General features: G+C 40.2%; 1 protein-coding gene across 1 annotated transcript in view; it reads right to left on the reverse strand.

Moving 5' to 3' along the window:
- The window catches only part of LOC126182131 (high-affinity choline transporter 1), a 337,466-nt gene that overhangs the window by 225,260 nt on the left and 95,544 nt on the right, over positions 1 to 16,662 (reverse strand). Inside the window, exon 2 of the mRNA XM_049924826.1 lies at positions 15,599 to 15,841. The gene's annotated coding sequence lies outside the window, so the exon portion shown is untranslated. The remainder of the gene's footprint in view (positions 1 to 15,598; positions 15,842 to 16,662) is intronic.

Genomic DNA, 16,662 nt, shown 5'->3' on the forward strand with positions numbered 1-16,662 from the left:
CGTTTCTACTACGCCAGCAGCTCTCTTTTAGAAATCCCTTTGTAATTGTAACAGATGGTAGTTCTTATAATTCGATCATCTTCGATAAGGTGTCTACAGTTTCCTCCAAAAAAGAGGACTTTACCGGCCGACTACAACAAAAGGAACGTTCTCTTACCCAGCGATTGAAGAACAAAGGTAGACTAGTTTAAAAGCCGTAACAGACCTGCAACATCTACAAATCTTTAATGCTAATAAAAAGTTAACAGCCCACTGAAGGCATAGTTTTGAGGATCGACAGTGATCTAAAAATATAATAACGATACTGACGTGTACGTCGGAGTGGCTACCGCTGCTGCTCACAACGCAGTCATCACTGCGGCCCTTCTCACTACTAAACGAAGGCGACGACGATACAGTATGGAAGTGAGTGTTTCGTTTCATTCCTGGTTATCGATCGCATCAACACCAGACTCCCACCCCTGCCTTCTGCCAATCAAATAGTTATTTTATTCGTGGTACGTATTGCACTGGAAGCTCTGGTTAATATTGCCACACTATACACACATCCACCACGGTCACTTAAGCTCAACACACACAATCAAGACACAACTCCGTCACACCACGAGGAAAAAGACAGCTGTGCCTATTGGGCAATTCAACTTGGGATCTCCTTGGTAAGAGTACCATACCACATTTCCATTTTTTAGTCCACTATCAGTCCACTATCAAATGCATGCAGAGAGAAACGACATAACGTCGTTCCGTCAGCGGTGATGGAACCGGGAATATGGCACGATATTCCCTATTCTGAGACCAAATTACCGATCATGTACACTCCCCATTTTATTCGTCACTTGCATATCGATATTTAGCACCAGCAGCGCTCGTTTATGGATGAAAGTTCTCTTCGTGTTCACAAAGAGACTTCCGATCTGTTCATTGTTCCGGGCATCTCATGTCGCCAACTAGACAGAGTTCTTTCACTTCTTCTGCTACTCTGTCATTCGAAATTTTTATGTTAACCACATTATTGTATTCTTTCCAATTAATCAACATCACCTTCACCTCTTTTTTATCTGTTCGTAAATTATATTTTCTGTAGATGATAACTATTTAAAATGCACTATCGGATCAAAAGTATCCGAACATCTAGTACTGGACGCTACTAAAGCGTATTCGCATTCTTTGTGAGTCTTCAGCCTTCTGACTGGTTTGCTGCGGTCCGCCATGAAATCCGTCCTGTACCAATCTCTTCATCTCAGAATACTACTTTCATCCTACGTTCTTCATTATTTGCTTGATGTATTCCAATCTCTCTTTTCTTATAGGTTTTAGGTTTTACTCTCTATAGCTCCCTCTAGTACCGTGGAAGTCATCCCTCGATGTCTTAACAGATGGCCTACCATCCTCTCCCCTCTTCTTGTCAGTGTTTTCCATGTATTCGTTTACTCGCCGATTCTGCGGAGAACCTCCTCATTCCTTACCTTATCAATCCACCTACTTTTCAACTTTCTTATTAGCACCACATTCCAAATTCTTCGGTTCTCTTCTGCATTTATTTCTGTCATTGCTTCTTTGATGTAGAGATTGGACATTCGGGGCAAAAGACTACACCCCTGTCTTACACACTTTTTAATCCGAGCTCTTCGTTCATGGTCTTCCACTCTTACTGTTCGCTGTTGGCTCTTGTACATGTTGTGTATTACCCGTCTTTCCCTACAGCGAACCCCTACTTTTCTCAGAGTTTCGAACATATTGAAGCATTTGACATTATCGAACGCTTTTTCCAGGTCCACAAATCCTATAAACGTGTCTTGATTCTTCTTCAGTCTTCTTTCCTTTTATCACTCGCAACGTCGGAACTGTCTGTCTGGCGCCTTTACCCTTTCCAAAGCCAAACTTTTTGTCTAATACATCCTCAGTATTCTTTCCCAGTCTTCTGTGTATCATTCTGGTCAGCAACTTGGATGCATCAGCTGTTAAGTTAATCGTGCGGCAATTGTCGCACTTGTCGGCTGTTGCAATCTTCGAAATTGTGTGGACAATGTTTTTGCGAAACTCAGATGGAATATCTCCAGTCTCAAACATCCTACACACCGACGTGAATATTTGTTTGATGTCACTTCCCCCAATTTTTTTTAGAAATCTGGTGGAATGTTAGCTATTTCTTCACCCTTATTCGATATTAGGTCTCTCAAAGCTCTTTTAAATTCTGATTATAATACTGAATCTCCTGTCTCCCCTGTAACGACTCCTGTTTCCTCTTCGATCACATCAGACAAATCTTCCGCCTCAATAGAGGCCTTCAGGGTACTCCTTCACCTCTCCGCTCTGTCCTCCTGCATTTAACAATGGAATTCCCATTTCACGCTTAACGTTGTCACTCTTGCTTTTGATTTTACCAAAGGTTGTTTTGAGTTTTCCGTATGCTGAGCCAGTCCTTCCGACAAACATTTCTTTTTCGGTTTCTTCAGATTTTTCATGCGGCCGTTTCGCCTTAACTTTCCTGCACTTCCTATTCATTTCGTTCCTAAGTATCTGTATTTCTGTATTTCAGAATTTCATACTTTTATACCTCCCTCTTTTATCGATAAACTGGAGTATTGCTTCCGTTACCCATGGTTTCTTCGTATTACGTTCTTTGTACCTATGTTTTCCTTTCCGCCTTCTGTGATTGCCCTTCTTAGAGATGCCCATTCCTCTTCAACTGAACAACCTTGTGAGCTATTTCTTACCGTAGTATCTATAGCCTCACAGAACTTCAAGCGTATTTCTTCATTCCTTACTACTTCCGCATCCGATTTATTTGAGCACTGATTTTTTTCTGAACAGTCTGTTAAACTTCAGCTTATTTTTCGTCACTACTCAGTTTGGATGCTAGTCTATATCTTCTCCTGGGTACGCCTTACAACCCAGTATCTGATTTCGAAATCACTGTCTGGTCTTGATGTAATCTAACTGAAAACTGCCCTTATCTTCCGGCCTTTTCGAAGTATACCTTTTCCTCTTGCGGTCCTTGAATAGAGTGTTCGCTATTACCATCTGAAATTTATCGCAATACCCAACTAGTTTTTCTCCTCTCTCATTCTTATTACAAAGACTATATTTTCTCGTAACCCTTTCTTCTACTCCTTCCCCTAAACCGCCTTCCAACCTCCTATGAATATTAGATTTTCATATCCCTTTACATACTGAACTACACTTTCAGTATCCTCATAGACTATCTCTATCTCTTCATCTTCTGCTTGTAGCGTCGGCATGTACACCTGGTCTGTCGTTGTCAGTGTTGTTTTGCTGCCGATTCTGATAAGAACATCACTATCACTGAACTGTTCACAGTAACTTTCTCTCTGTCCCGCTTCCTACTCATAATGAATCCTACTGCCATTATACCATTTTCTGCTGCTGCTGATATTACTAGATATTTAACTGACCCGAATCCTTGTCTTCTTTTGCATTTCACTTCACTGACGCCCATTATATCTAGACAGAGTCTTAGAGTTTCCCTTTTCAGATTTTATACCTTCCCTACCACGTTCAAACTTCTGATATTCCATGCCACTACTCGTGGAGCGTTAGCCTTTCGTTTATTCAGTCATTTTCAAATGGTCACCTCCCTTTGACAGTCCCCTCCCAGAGATGCGAATGGGGCGCTAGTCCGGAATGTTTTGCCAACGGAAAAATTACAGACCACATATCCTGTGGATGCAAATTATATGACTTCTGCATCCTCATGCTGTTGATCATCGCTGATTCTTCCGCCTTCAGGGGCAGTTATTTTCCCATCCCGAAGGAAAGAGAGTGTCTTGAACTTTCTGTCCGCTCCTCTGCCCCCTTTGAAAAGGCCGTTTTCTGACTGAATGTGACTTCTTACGCAGCAAGTCTTCAGCCGCCGTTACTGATGATTTTTATTCAATATTTAGGGCGTGGCGGGCTTTGATCCCAGGACCGAGGACTTTTTAGTTACTAATCAAAGACGCTAACCCTACACCACAGGTGCTCTCTTCACCTTTATGACAGGTTGAATTCCGCTGGAGGCAGTTTGTACGAGGTGACTGTCTGCGGAATAATGGCAGCTCATTCTTCCTCCACAGCTAAATCCAGGGTAGGTAATGATGTTGGAAGCTGAGGTTTCGAGAGAAGTCTATGTTCTAACTCATCTCAAAGGTATTTCCTTTGGGATCATGTCGGGACTCTGAGCAGGCCAGGCCGTTTCAGAAAGGTTATTGTACAAAAAAATGGCTCAAATGGTTCTGAGCACTATGGGATTAACTTCTGAGGTCATCAGTCCCCTAGAACTTAGAACTACTTAAACCTAACTAACCTAAGGACATCACACACATCCATGCCCGAGGCAGGATTCGAACCTGCGACCGTAGCGGTCGCGCGGTTCCAGACTGAAGCGCCTAGAACCGCTCGGCCAAACCGGCTGGCGGTTATTGTACACAAAACATCGCCTCACAGGTGCTGCATTGTCATGCTGATACAATCTATGTCTACGTGACTACACCTGCATGACTATTCTGCAGTTCACACTTAACTGCATGACAGAGGATTCATCGAACCACTTCCATACTCTTTTTCTACCGTTCAACTCTCTAACAGCACACGTGAAAAACGAAGACTAAATCTTTCCGTGTGAGCTCTGATTTCTCTTGTCTTATTACAGTGCTCGTTTCTCCCTATGTCAACAAAATACTTTCACATTCGGAGGGGAATGTCGGAGATTTAAATTTCGTGGAAAGATCCTGCCACAACGAAAGACGCTTTTCCTTTAATGATCGCCACCCCATTATGCGTATCATATCCGCGGCACTCTCTCCCCTATTTCACGATAATACAAAACAAGCTGTTCTTCTTTGAACTTTTTCGATGTCGTCAATCACTCCAATCTGGTAAGGAACCCACACTGCACAGTAGTACTCTAGCAGAGGACGGACAAGCTTAGTGTAGCCGGTCTCTTTAGGAGGCCTGTAGCATCCTCTAAATCTTCTGCCAGTAAAACGTAGTCTCTGATTTCCCATCCCCACAACATTATCTATGAAATCGTTTCAGTTTAAGTTGTTCGTAATCGTAATTCCTAAGTTTTTAGTTGAACTGATCGCCTTTAGATTTGTGTGATTTATTGTGTAATCGAAATTTAATGGATTCATTTTAGTACTCATGTGGATGGCATCACACTTTTCATTATTTGTGGTCAACAGCCATTTTTTCCACACACACATATATCCTGTCTAAATCATTTTTAAATTGGTTTTGATCTTCTGATGACTGTACTACACGGTAAATGACAGTATCATCTGCAAACAGTCCAAGACGGCTGCTCAGATCGTGTCCTAAATCGTTTATATGGACTAGGAACAGCTGAGGGCCTATATTCAGTTTCACTCAATGTCTTCCCGACGGTTATAAACTTTGTAAACACTCGTCGCCACTTTTGAAAAATCTCGTCGCCAGTTTTGTAAAGGCCTCGTCGCTATTGCTGTGGGATTGAGTTACCACTGTTACATTAGGACGAGTTTGTGAGTTCGTGAAACGGCTTATGCTGCAGTATACCGCTAAGACAATTTCTGCCTGCCACCGTCAGGTAATAGGATAGGAGAACGAAGGGTGTACATCACTGCAACAAATTAGTATCAAAGTCTCACAAATGAGTTACAAGGTTTACTTATCTTTACGACTTGTTGAATTATAAGTCTGCAACACTGCTTGCAATATAACACAAAAAAAACCTCAATGGCTAAGTGCAAATAATCGTAAGTAAATTTCACAGTACATAGCCAATGCAATTTTACAACCGTCTCTTTCCCTTCTGAGAGCTCACTAAATGACGTTCCCTGTCTACGTCAGCCCTGGACAATGATCTATAACCAAGTGGGTGAGAGCTGTTCTTCCATCTTCCGAGGAGGCTTCTGTCCGTTGTCGTCCGGTCATTGGCGGACTGTACTCGGTTGACAATTGGTCGCGGCGAAGTCGACATCTTCATCCTCAGCGGCGCCCGTGGTGCTGGTGGAACTCGCGCAAATGGCGAGACTCTACGGCACTGACACCAACTCGCATCTTTGTACCTGTGGTGCTTTTGCCCTGGCTATGTATTGTTCGGACGACACAGCAATAACTAAGTGTGATCTTTGCGGCAGTTAATCACGAAACCAGTCGCACAACTGAGACGATACTCCACAGCACGCAATTTGATTCTTTGCCGCTTGTAAAGCATACATCGACTCAACAATACTTTTTACGCTTGTTTGTTTTTGAAAGCGCGCCGGTGCAGCAGTCGTTATAGAGGACTACATAAATGTGATCAGCCCTGAGTAATTGGTCGGAGGGGGTGTTGACATAATAGGAAGGTCAATAAACAGTAATTTGTTAGTAGGGGATGTCCACAGGATTCGAGCACTCATAAAAGTTAATGAAGTGAATTCAACCGATCATCAAATAATACTAATTATGAAACCATCCAAAATCGACAAGGAAAGGAATAATTACAACTCACTGAGGAATCGGGCATCTCATCAGTGCGATAATGAAATACTAATGAAAACTTTGAATAATTGAGTAGCATGAGACAATAGCCTACATTGCCGTCTCCATAGCTCCAGGTTACACAACAGAAAGTTTTCATTGGAACGTAAAAGGGCTTTCTGCATTTGATGCACATAAATCGTATCTCGTTGCTTGATAAAAGGCTCAAGATGTGCTATAGTATTACATTTTTATCTTTTTCTTATGGCTTTCGAATGTGATCGAAAAGACCGGCTGATTGAAACAGTAGCTGAATTTTACTTCAGTGCTTAACGGTACATGACAACACAATTAAATAGGAAACAGTTCTGTGATGTTATACAATATCTCACACACGACTTCGGGAAAGTATATCCTAATTCACATAACAGATTAATTTCAGCCGTTACTTGCGTCACATTAACTCTCAGGCCGACCACTGCATATTGTCTTTCGTTCCTCGTGTATGTTATCCTGCCGAATCTTGTATAACGTCAACACTTTAGACACAGGTAACCTTCGTAAGCCAATATACGACAATTACTTGATTTATTTCCATCAACAAATCATGTTCCAAAACCAGCTCTTGTTGAAGTGAGAGATATGCCCCGTTATGCATCACACATTCGTGAACGATTGGACAGTCTCAAAGTTTTTATTTCTTCTCCATGGATTTTAATACCTACTCCGAATTTTTCTTTTGTTTCCTTCACGGTTTGCTCAATATACAGATTGAATAACATCGGGGAGAGAGAGTCTCAAATACGTTTCAGACTTAGCTGCCATCAACCTTCCTTCCCAAAAGACGACAGCCATGAAGTATAATGTGTATTTATAATCAGTGTTATCACCCGACGGCGTCCTGTGTTCTGAAACATACAAAGTAAAAAGAGAACTAAAAACTTGATATGAACACAGCCAGCCACCTGGATATGAGATTTAATTTTTATTCTGGAGTTATTTTTAACGACTTTAGTAATTTTAATCATATTTGACTAAGAAGACTTCAGTTTTGGTGCATGTGCCGAAACAATTCTGTCATTACGGTAACAGCTCTTTGTCGCCGATGGTGTTTGTGGGATTCGTTAGACCTATTTCCTCGCCTCCCTCCGACCTGGGAATTGACTAATAAACCCAGTTATTGCCAGATATACCGCTTAAAGCAGAAACACGAAAACTAGGCAAGCTGGCAAGTTTTCATTACATGATGTCTTTCCAAAGATGAAAGGAACTTTTCATTTCGTGAAGGAACAAATATTGGGACTGCATGATGACCGTAGCTTATATCGCTGTATTTGACAACCAGCCACTGACAGCCAAGCCACTTCCAAGACGTTGGTGTTTCCATTGTTTGCGTAACCGTCTGTACCTGAAAAATCATGGCTTAAACATTTCAGAACTTCATTTTTGAAGACTAAAGATCGAGATCAGATGCATAGGATTTGTCTTTGAGATCTTTTTATGCCATTCCAATATCGAGTCACATGCCCAGCTTCGATGACATACTACTGATAAGAAGTCAGAATGTTGAAATAGATACAGGTGTGTGTGTGTGTGTGTGTGTGTGTGTGTGTGTGTGTTGGGGTTTATGGGCGCTCAACATCGAGGTCATCAGCGCCCTGACACACATTAAAAGGAACGAATGTGGAGAGACCTAATAAAACTGAAAAACACATTAAAAGAAAGCAGGAAAAGAGAGAAATTACTACATCAGAAAGTAAAAGCTAAGGGAAGGGAAAACGTAGCAACAAGAATGACACAGGAAAGTGTCATTGGCTGGCCACTTACATAAAAGATGGGCGAGCTTGTCACACAGTGAGCAAATTAATATCCTCTCCCTAAAATCTTTGTAAAAACATTTGACAAGGCACAGAACTTTAAAACTTTAACCACATTCGTCCGAGTGTTGCCTAAAAGAGTTGGCAGGTCCGCTGGCAAATCAGTCGAGGCCCGCTGGTCAGAAAATAAAACATAATCCAGTAAAATGTGGCTCACAGTGACCTGGACGCCGCAAAAAATAGATACATACCTAACTAACTTATATGTATATTTGAACATCCTGACTTGTCTCCCGTAGTGTTCCGCTGTGTGTGTGTGTGTGTGTGTGTGTGTGTGTTTGTGTGTGTGTGTGTGTGTGTGTGTGTGTGTGTGTGTGTGTGTGTCTATCTGTCTTCTGTAGTGTTGTGCTAAAGATGGGTGTGACCCGACACTGGCCAGGCAAACCAAAATTTTAAAAATAAATCTGATTCAGTGTCGACTTTGTGTCATCAGAAATGAAGTTCCAAGTTTCGTGCGCGTTGCAAAGCACCTTATGTACAAAGTCTTAAACATCTGTAACGTAGCCAGTGGCTCAGATACCGAAACTATTTATTTGCTCCCACAAGCAGCAGCTGGGCATATGCGCAGCAGCCAGCGAGCGCACTGCACCTAGCTGAAGAATCGCCCTCCTCCGCCTCGTCACGTCACGTCACGCTATCCCGTGGTCTCCGAAGCGGGATGAATCTGCCTTCACGGCGACAACAAGCCAGTGTCGTATTCAGTCTACGAAAAACGGAATTTTTAGTTTGTCGTTGAACGATAGGTGTGAAGTGCCCCAACGTGGACGAAAAATTTTATGGAATTTACTGCGTACAACATTCGCTAGGAATTTAAAGAAAACTGATACTATTTCAATATAATTTTCTCAGTATTCCTTTTTTCGGTTGTGTCACTGTTCCTGCCGGGGTGCGATACGCCCTGGCTGCCCACTTGTTGACAGTCTGTACTGTGTGTTTCGACTATGTCTGGTACTTGACTTTCACTGTATTTCTCATATCAGTACGGCGAACTTGTACTCTTTTCGACATAATAATAAACCTGAATCAAACATTACAACATGTATTCTTCCGCGTTTGCTTGAATCTCATTGGATATAGTTTCACGTGGAGCGGAAACCAAGCCGTGTCCAGTACAATCAAGTACGATCATAAGGATACATTTTGCGCTTCGTTACATGCACATTGACTGATGGGTGGCAACAACTTTAGCGGCGCATTTAACTTGGACAGCCCTGGCCTGCCATCTGCAATGATGTGAGCAGTTGCAGTTATGACGTAAAATGATCCGAGCAAAGAAAATGTAGCTTGGAATGTCATCTAATTTTTCAAGCGAATGAAATAATATTCGGCAAAACCCCAGCACTATCGGACGATTCTCAGGTGACCAGACGGAAAGCATAAAATGCTCTCGTTCTCACCTACCACAGTGTTCCAATTACAAACAAGAGTGAAGAAAATTCGTAACTTAAACACAGGGTAGGTTTTCAGAGCGATCTATATGTGATGCAAAAGCATGCTGCAGGGATTTCACCGAATTTTTTAATATTGAAGCCATCCGAATACGAGAAATACATTTCAGTTCTGGAACTGCCGTCTGCTGCGTTGGTAACGAATCAATCAACAGAATCCACGAAGCACCCAGGCACCGCATTTTCTCCTCTTCTTCTATGACGCGCCGTTCTATATCCCGCCAGCGTTCAGCAGTCACATGTGAAAAAGCTGTGTGCATTAGTTCCAGTACCGCGGGAGCTTAACAATCGTGTTATTTCTAGCAAAAAAATCCCTTTACTTGGCTCCAGATCAGTTCTGTTGGGTTCATATTGTAGTGGAACAGTGACAAACGAAAAAATTCAGCATTTTTACGGTGTGCTCTATGCTATGAAAAGATTGTCTCTCATGTTTCTACGACATTTATCACTCTGGTTCGTGTGAGACTATATCTGTAGTATGAAATGATAGATATAGTCTAAATAAAGAGTATTTCGTTTTTCATTTTTGTCCTAAAAATTAAGTTGTTATGTTTTCTTAATTTAAGCAACATTTATTAACAATTTTTCATAAAATATCGATATTAATAATTTATATTTGAAATGAAAACAGGAATTACGTGTGAAAACGTAATTAGAAACAAGAAGACGTGCATTAGTCACAAAAATTACGATGAATTATACAGTTAACGAGATGTAGGTATTACAAATCAAACGAAAATAAATGATGGCTCAGGCGAGACTTGAACCAACGATCCATAAACTGTACCAGTTTATGTATCTACTATGTTACCAATTGCCCTATACATCCAGTGTGTATTTGTATCTCATCTGTATCACGTACAGTCCCTCGAAAAACTTCAAAGCGATTCTTTCCGTAAATTTATGAAAAACATTAAGAACAACCTATTTCTCGGCACTTTTTAACTGTGTTCCACACGCGTGTTTCACTACGGAGGAGGAAGCAGTATCAGCCATTTCCACGCTGCGTAGTATCAGCTTGACAATCGGAGCACAACAATACAGACTGTGATTGTGATCTAAATACAAAGCACATAGCTAAAGCGTGATTAAGAAAAAAGCTGGTTGCTGTTAATAAAGTAGAATATCTTAAAAGTTTCAGTTAACGTAACTAAGGAATAAGATATCTAAGACATAAGTAGGACCTACTTCCAAGAGCATAACAACAACAGCGTACATGTGTTGCGACTTCTGACTAATCATCGCGTTTACTTATGTTTACATCAGGTTTATTCTTATGATGAACAGAGTATAGGACTAACAGGGAGGTGCTGAAAAGTAACTCATCCGAATTTTTTTGTATGAAAACATAGTCGGTCTCTGATCCATTGTCTAAAATACGTGCGCATGCTCGAGGCCGTGCTACCTTACCGTCTTGCTAGGACACTACGGAGTTGCGACTTTGCAAAACAGGTGAGCAAGCACGTCATGCCAAAGACGCTCAGGTCCCTCATGCGGGCAGTGCTCTATGTGGCGCTCGACGAGCAGCTGGTGTTTGGTGGAAGATCCTGTGGGCATTGCACAGTAGTGCCCATGCAGTTGAATGCGTAGTGTCCTTTCTTTCTGACGTCGTGGAGCTAGCAGTGGAGAAACCATGGCAGTCTTAGTGATTGGTTACCGGATAAGGTCTTTCAATAGTGGTGCTACACATCGGCTACCAGAAGCACCAGACAGAGTTGTCAGCCACTTCCCATATTAGTCGCCTACTGTGGATTCTGATGGAAAACAAAGGAACACTTCCGTGAATGGCCAGCGTCACATATGGATGCAAACAGTTTCTTCGCTGGAATTATGATAAGAGGCTCATTTGTGCTCTGAACGTTCGGGTGTGTGTCTGGGCTTTGAAGTTGCTGAATTTAACTGGAGCGTAAGGCTTTTGTTGGTTTAAGAATTGTTGATTAATGAACATAAGTTAAACAATACACATTTTATTACGTTTTTGTTGACACACTATCTTTTAAATGGTCTTATTGTGGGGTACATTTACTTTAGTGCTGTAAACATTCCTTCTTTTTTTGAATTTAAACGATAATTATACTTGAACCGAGTTATGAAAGATTGCAGCTAGCATGTGGCTCTCTGTCAGCTGGTTATCCTGAGCCGAAATTGAGTTTACACAAGTATCAAGCGTTAAAATTCTACCTTAACAAAAAGTGTATTTTCTGTTAAAAATTTTCTTTGGCACTCCTAGCCGTAGCCATTATGATGAATATTAAGTTTTGCTACTGGTTCTTAAACGCATCCAATCCAAGATTGACAACATACGTATCAAGCAGCTTTCCTTTATGCTAAAGAATTATTTGCTAGTGTACTTTTATACTGTTTTAATACTGTATTTGCGTTTTTTAGATTTTTACTGTATCCGACATGTATTAATGTATTCTGTGAAGGCAACTATCACCAAGATCATACAGGCTGTTTGTTCGGAAATTGCACCATTCAATGTTTGCCACCATCACTGTCATTTGAATTTTTTCAGTTATTGAAATTTTTATTTGTTGGTAATTTATTGTTGAATAAATGTATATAATTTATGTGGGATTGTGCCAACAGTCCCTCCATGACTGAATTGAGCGTGCTTAAATTCTTGTCCAGTAGTTCAACCAGGATTACACAAAAATTATGAAAGCTTTTCAGATAAAACAAATGTTATTCTCATTATACATCCTTATTCTTTTATGTCTATATATCTGCAGCCCTCAGCCGCTAGAGGGCTCCGAATTGTAGCGTGTGTAACGTAACTATGTCGGTGCTTCAGAAAAAACGTGACGTAATAGTGATTCGAATTCGAAGAGTCTGTCAACATGTGCAGCACCGTCCCTTTCAGGGTGACACCGTCAGATCATACAACGATCCCTGAGACATCTGCAACAACCCGATGCCTTAGGTTCACTGTCATCAGTCGTCCTCCACACAGTCCCAACTTAGTACCATCCGATTTCCACTTGTTTCCAAACTTTAAAGATTTCGCTTCGATAGTGATGAAACGATGCGATTAGAAGTGAGGTTCTTGCTCCATCAACAGAGTTAAACATTCTACAGTGGCGGTACCAGTGAACTGCTCTCTCGTTTGGATAAATGTATTCGTCACCAGGGTAGCTACGTTGAGAAATAAACATGAAGACATGAAGAATAAAGTTTTACAAAGTTAATAATATTCCTTTTATTTAAAAATCTTTGTGCATTTTAACATAAGAAATTCCGAGGCATTCCTCTTCAGCATGCAATCACATTTGCAGTGTTTTACAATAATCATTGTTTGCATAACAACAGTCAGCCCAACGTTTGTGTTGTTCCCCGCACTCTTAAATTGTAATACACTTGTAACTGCTCTTTTGTGATACCCCTTTTTTCTAAATTAATTGGACAATCGACCGCTCCACAGATGGGATGAAGCAAATTCTGTAAAAATAATCTGTCAAACAAATGACTGTAGCGTCTTTAGCGAGGGATCTTGTCTCTTTTATATTTTATCTTATTTTTTATTTTTTATTTATTTATTTATTTATTTTGTCTTAGCCTCCGGCACAGACGCACGCTGCGAGAGGAGCGTGTTTGTATCTTTTATGATAACATATGCGTTAAACTTCGAAATGTTATTATTTGAAAATGGTTATTATATCTACCTTGTTCTAACCCATATTTTTCTGTTTCAGAATGTCAGACGAGACAACCAGGAAGTCTTCGTAAGGTGATAGTAGGATGTCTAAGAGAGTTCTAGCTCAAAGAGCACTGCTAAGTTAAATTTCCAGGATACCGACCAAGAATCCAATTTCTCAGACCTCCCCACCAAAAAAATCTCATTTTGGAAGATATTCCAAAAGGAACTGAAAACAAGAAGTTAAAAGATATTTAAATAATTCTGACTTTTCTTCATTGAATTAATATTAAATTTTCAGTAAGCCTTCTACGTTGGGAATCATAAGTTAAATTTTTTAGCATACATAATAACATATGCAATAGTATCATTTGTTATATTCTCGTTAAAGAATACTCATAACTTCATTGTTGGTTTTTGAATAGTTAAAACATTCATTCTTCTAATCAAATTAATTACAGCAATTGGATAATTTTGAATAAAATTTTAAAGACTTACACTTACATCATTATTTAATTGAGTTATTCTCATAAAATCTCTGAAAGAATCATACGTTTTTAAGAAGTTCTTGAGGAAAAAACTTCGTTTATTCCATTTTTTACATAGATATTTTGTAATACAACACGATCGAATTAAAAAGAATCAAGTAAGTGATTATTCTTTCGATTACATTCGAAAATAAGAAAAATAAAGTAAGGTATAAGGGACATTCAAAAAGAAATGAGCTGGCGACTTAATTACAGAAACCAGTATCTGTATGTTAGAAGTATTGACTCTGGCTGTTGAGACATTTGTCTCAGTGTGACACAAGGTGGTGAATGGCTCTCTCATAAAATTCTCAGGGCTGCGATGTTAACCAATCCCCCCCTTCAGCTGGACATTCTTCAGTTGTTCTGTTTTAGCAATCGATCAAAATCCTTTTAAAGTGTTACATTTTAGTTCTGTCTTCTATATTTCCTTAATATTTCTTTCCTATTAAAATAATTAATAAATTCAAACAGATCTTCTCTAGCCACATTTGAGTACCATTTTCCTATGACTAATTTTCCAAATCTTTTAAACTCAATCCATACTTTCCTTTTCAATAATTTTCTAAGTGTTTAAAGAGCTCAGCTTTTCTCAAAAAATTTTCCATTGTATTTATAGAGGAGGAAGTTATATTTCTTTATTAAAAGTTTTAGTATTATCATGTAACTTTGAGAGTTTAGATTTTGAGGGTCTGATTTATAAAGAATAAAATTTATTAGATGTGAAATTTTTAAATTAGAAAATGATAATTTGGTTTTATCGATATGGGAAATGAGATTTTTTGGTTCTTATTTATAAAGAATAAAATTTATTAGATTTGACATTTTTTAAATGAAAAATGATAATTTGATTATTTAATATAGGCAAATGAGGTTCGATGGTTTTTATTTATAAAGCGTAAAATTTATTACATTTGAATTTTTTTAAAATGAGAAGATGGAAATCTGGCTTTGAAAAACGTTGATTTTTTCTTTTGAATTGAGATTTCCTTTGCTATAATTATCTACATTTATTAAATAGCTCAAGTTTGTTCATCAATTTTGTTTCCATTGTATTTATTTGGAATTTCATTTTTCGAAATAGGGAAATGAGATTTTTTGGCGGGGGGAAACTGATAAATTGGATTCTTGGTCGGCATCGTGGAAATTTGACTCGGGAATGCTCTTTGAGCTAGAAGCCTCATAGACATACTTCTGGCGATGCAACTGATCGGCCGCCATTGCAGCAACCTATACGCCGATTTGCATAATCAATCACAGAACCTGCCTTCAATATCTTTTCGTGATTCACGAATTCCGATTGCAATTTGTTGTACGAATTTTACGTATGCCAGCATTGGCGACACAAATCTTTATTACCGATGCATGATCTAGCTTCATCCTATTAATGACTGACCACGAAACCCAACTATGCCGATCACCTCTTCACCTCTTTTTCTTTATCAGAATGTCTTGTCTTTCTTGTAATAATAATAACAATAATAATAATATTTCTATGTTCATTAAACCTATTGTAAAACCATTATTATTATTATTATTATTATTATTATTATTATTACAATTATTACATTTTTTCTTCGAATAAATGGAAGAGAAACACTGTTCCACCAATTTACCTTCCTGTTAAGAAAGGGTTTCAGCAAGACACGCTGGTGTAATTACCTTGTTATGTGGTGGGTGCAGAGAAGAGATGAGGCGCCGTGTGGCTGGCAGTGGCGCGACTGCTAGTGGTCGGTGGCTGGTGAGTGTCGCCTCAGAGGCGTGCGGCGCCCGCGACGCTGCAGGAGTCGCCCCAGCGGAGGGAGGTCTTCTGCGAGGGGCTGTTGCGCGTCCTAAAGGCCGGCCCGCAGGAGCTCATATCGCCGGCACCCGCGCCGCCGCATCCAAGACCGCCGCCGCGCCGATCTGTGGACGACAGTTCCACTGTAGCGCGTCGTTCACCTACCTGCATTGAATTACGACTGTAACGCATAGAGGAAAAGGTACTTCCACCTCCTGACGCAAGTAATCAAAGTTTCATCATCTGCCGAAACTTTTCTTGTCTGTTATGCCGTGCAACAGTGGACCTTTGCAAATACTGCATGATGAAAAGTTGAAGGGTCCCTCTGATTCTGTCCCTGTATGTAACTGTAAGGCAAACAAGTAAAACATGCTCAAAACGGAGTCGCCTGGGACTAAAATAATTTTCCAAATTGGACACGTTTCCGGATTACACAAAACTCGCTGGGCTACGCAAAATTTGTCAGGTAGAGAGTGAACAACTTGTACGTTTTGGGCAGATCTCCAAATTATACACGTGTCGATTTGAGTAAGTTTTACTGTAGTATTTTCGGATGCTTTATTTATTAACTAGCTGTACCCCGGCACGCTTTGCTCTGGTTCAGTCTGGTTAAATGGAAAAGAAAGAAAAGATAAAGCGCACGTATCTAATGTGTATGGGAACTGGAAATACGTCCTAAACTCCTTTCCCCCCACTCCCCTGTCTGTGTGCATATCCCCCTCCCTCTCTTTTGCCCATCTCCTACTCTCCCGCCACCCCCCCCCTCCGGCGTCTCTCTGTCTACCTTCACCTCCCCCCTCTCTGTCTCCACCTCTTCCAGTCCCCCCCTCTCTGTCCACCTCCTTCTTTCCGGTCGCAGTTTCCATTTCCTCCCATCCCTCTGTCCAGCTTCTTTTCTCATCTACATCTACATCTACATTTATACTCCGCAAGCCACCCAACGGTG

This window comes from Schistocerca cancellata, chromosome 1 (genome assembly GCF_023864275.1).
Source record: "Schistocerca cancellata isolate TAMUIC-IGC-003103 chromosome 1, iqSchCanc2.1, whole genome shotgun sequence".
Classification (NCBI taxonomy): Eukaryota; Metazoa; Arthropoda; class Insecta; order Orthoptera; family Acrididae; genus Schistocerca; species Schistocerca cancellata.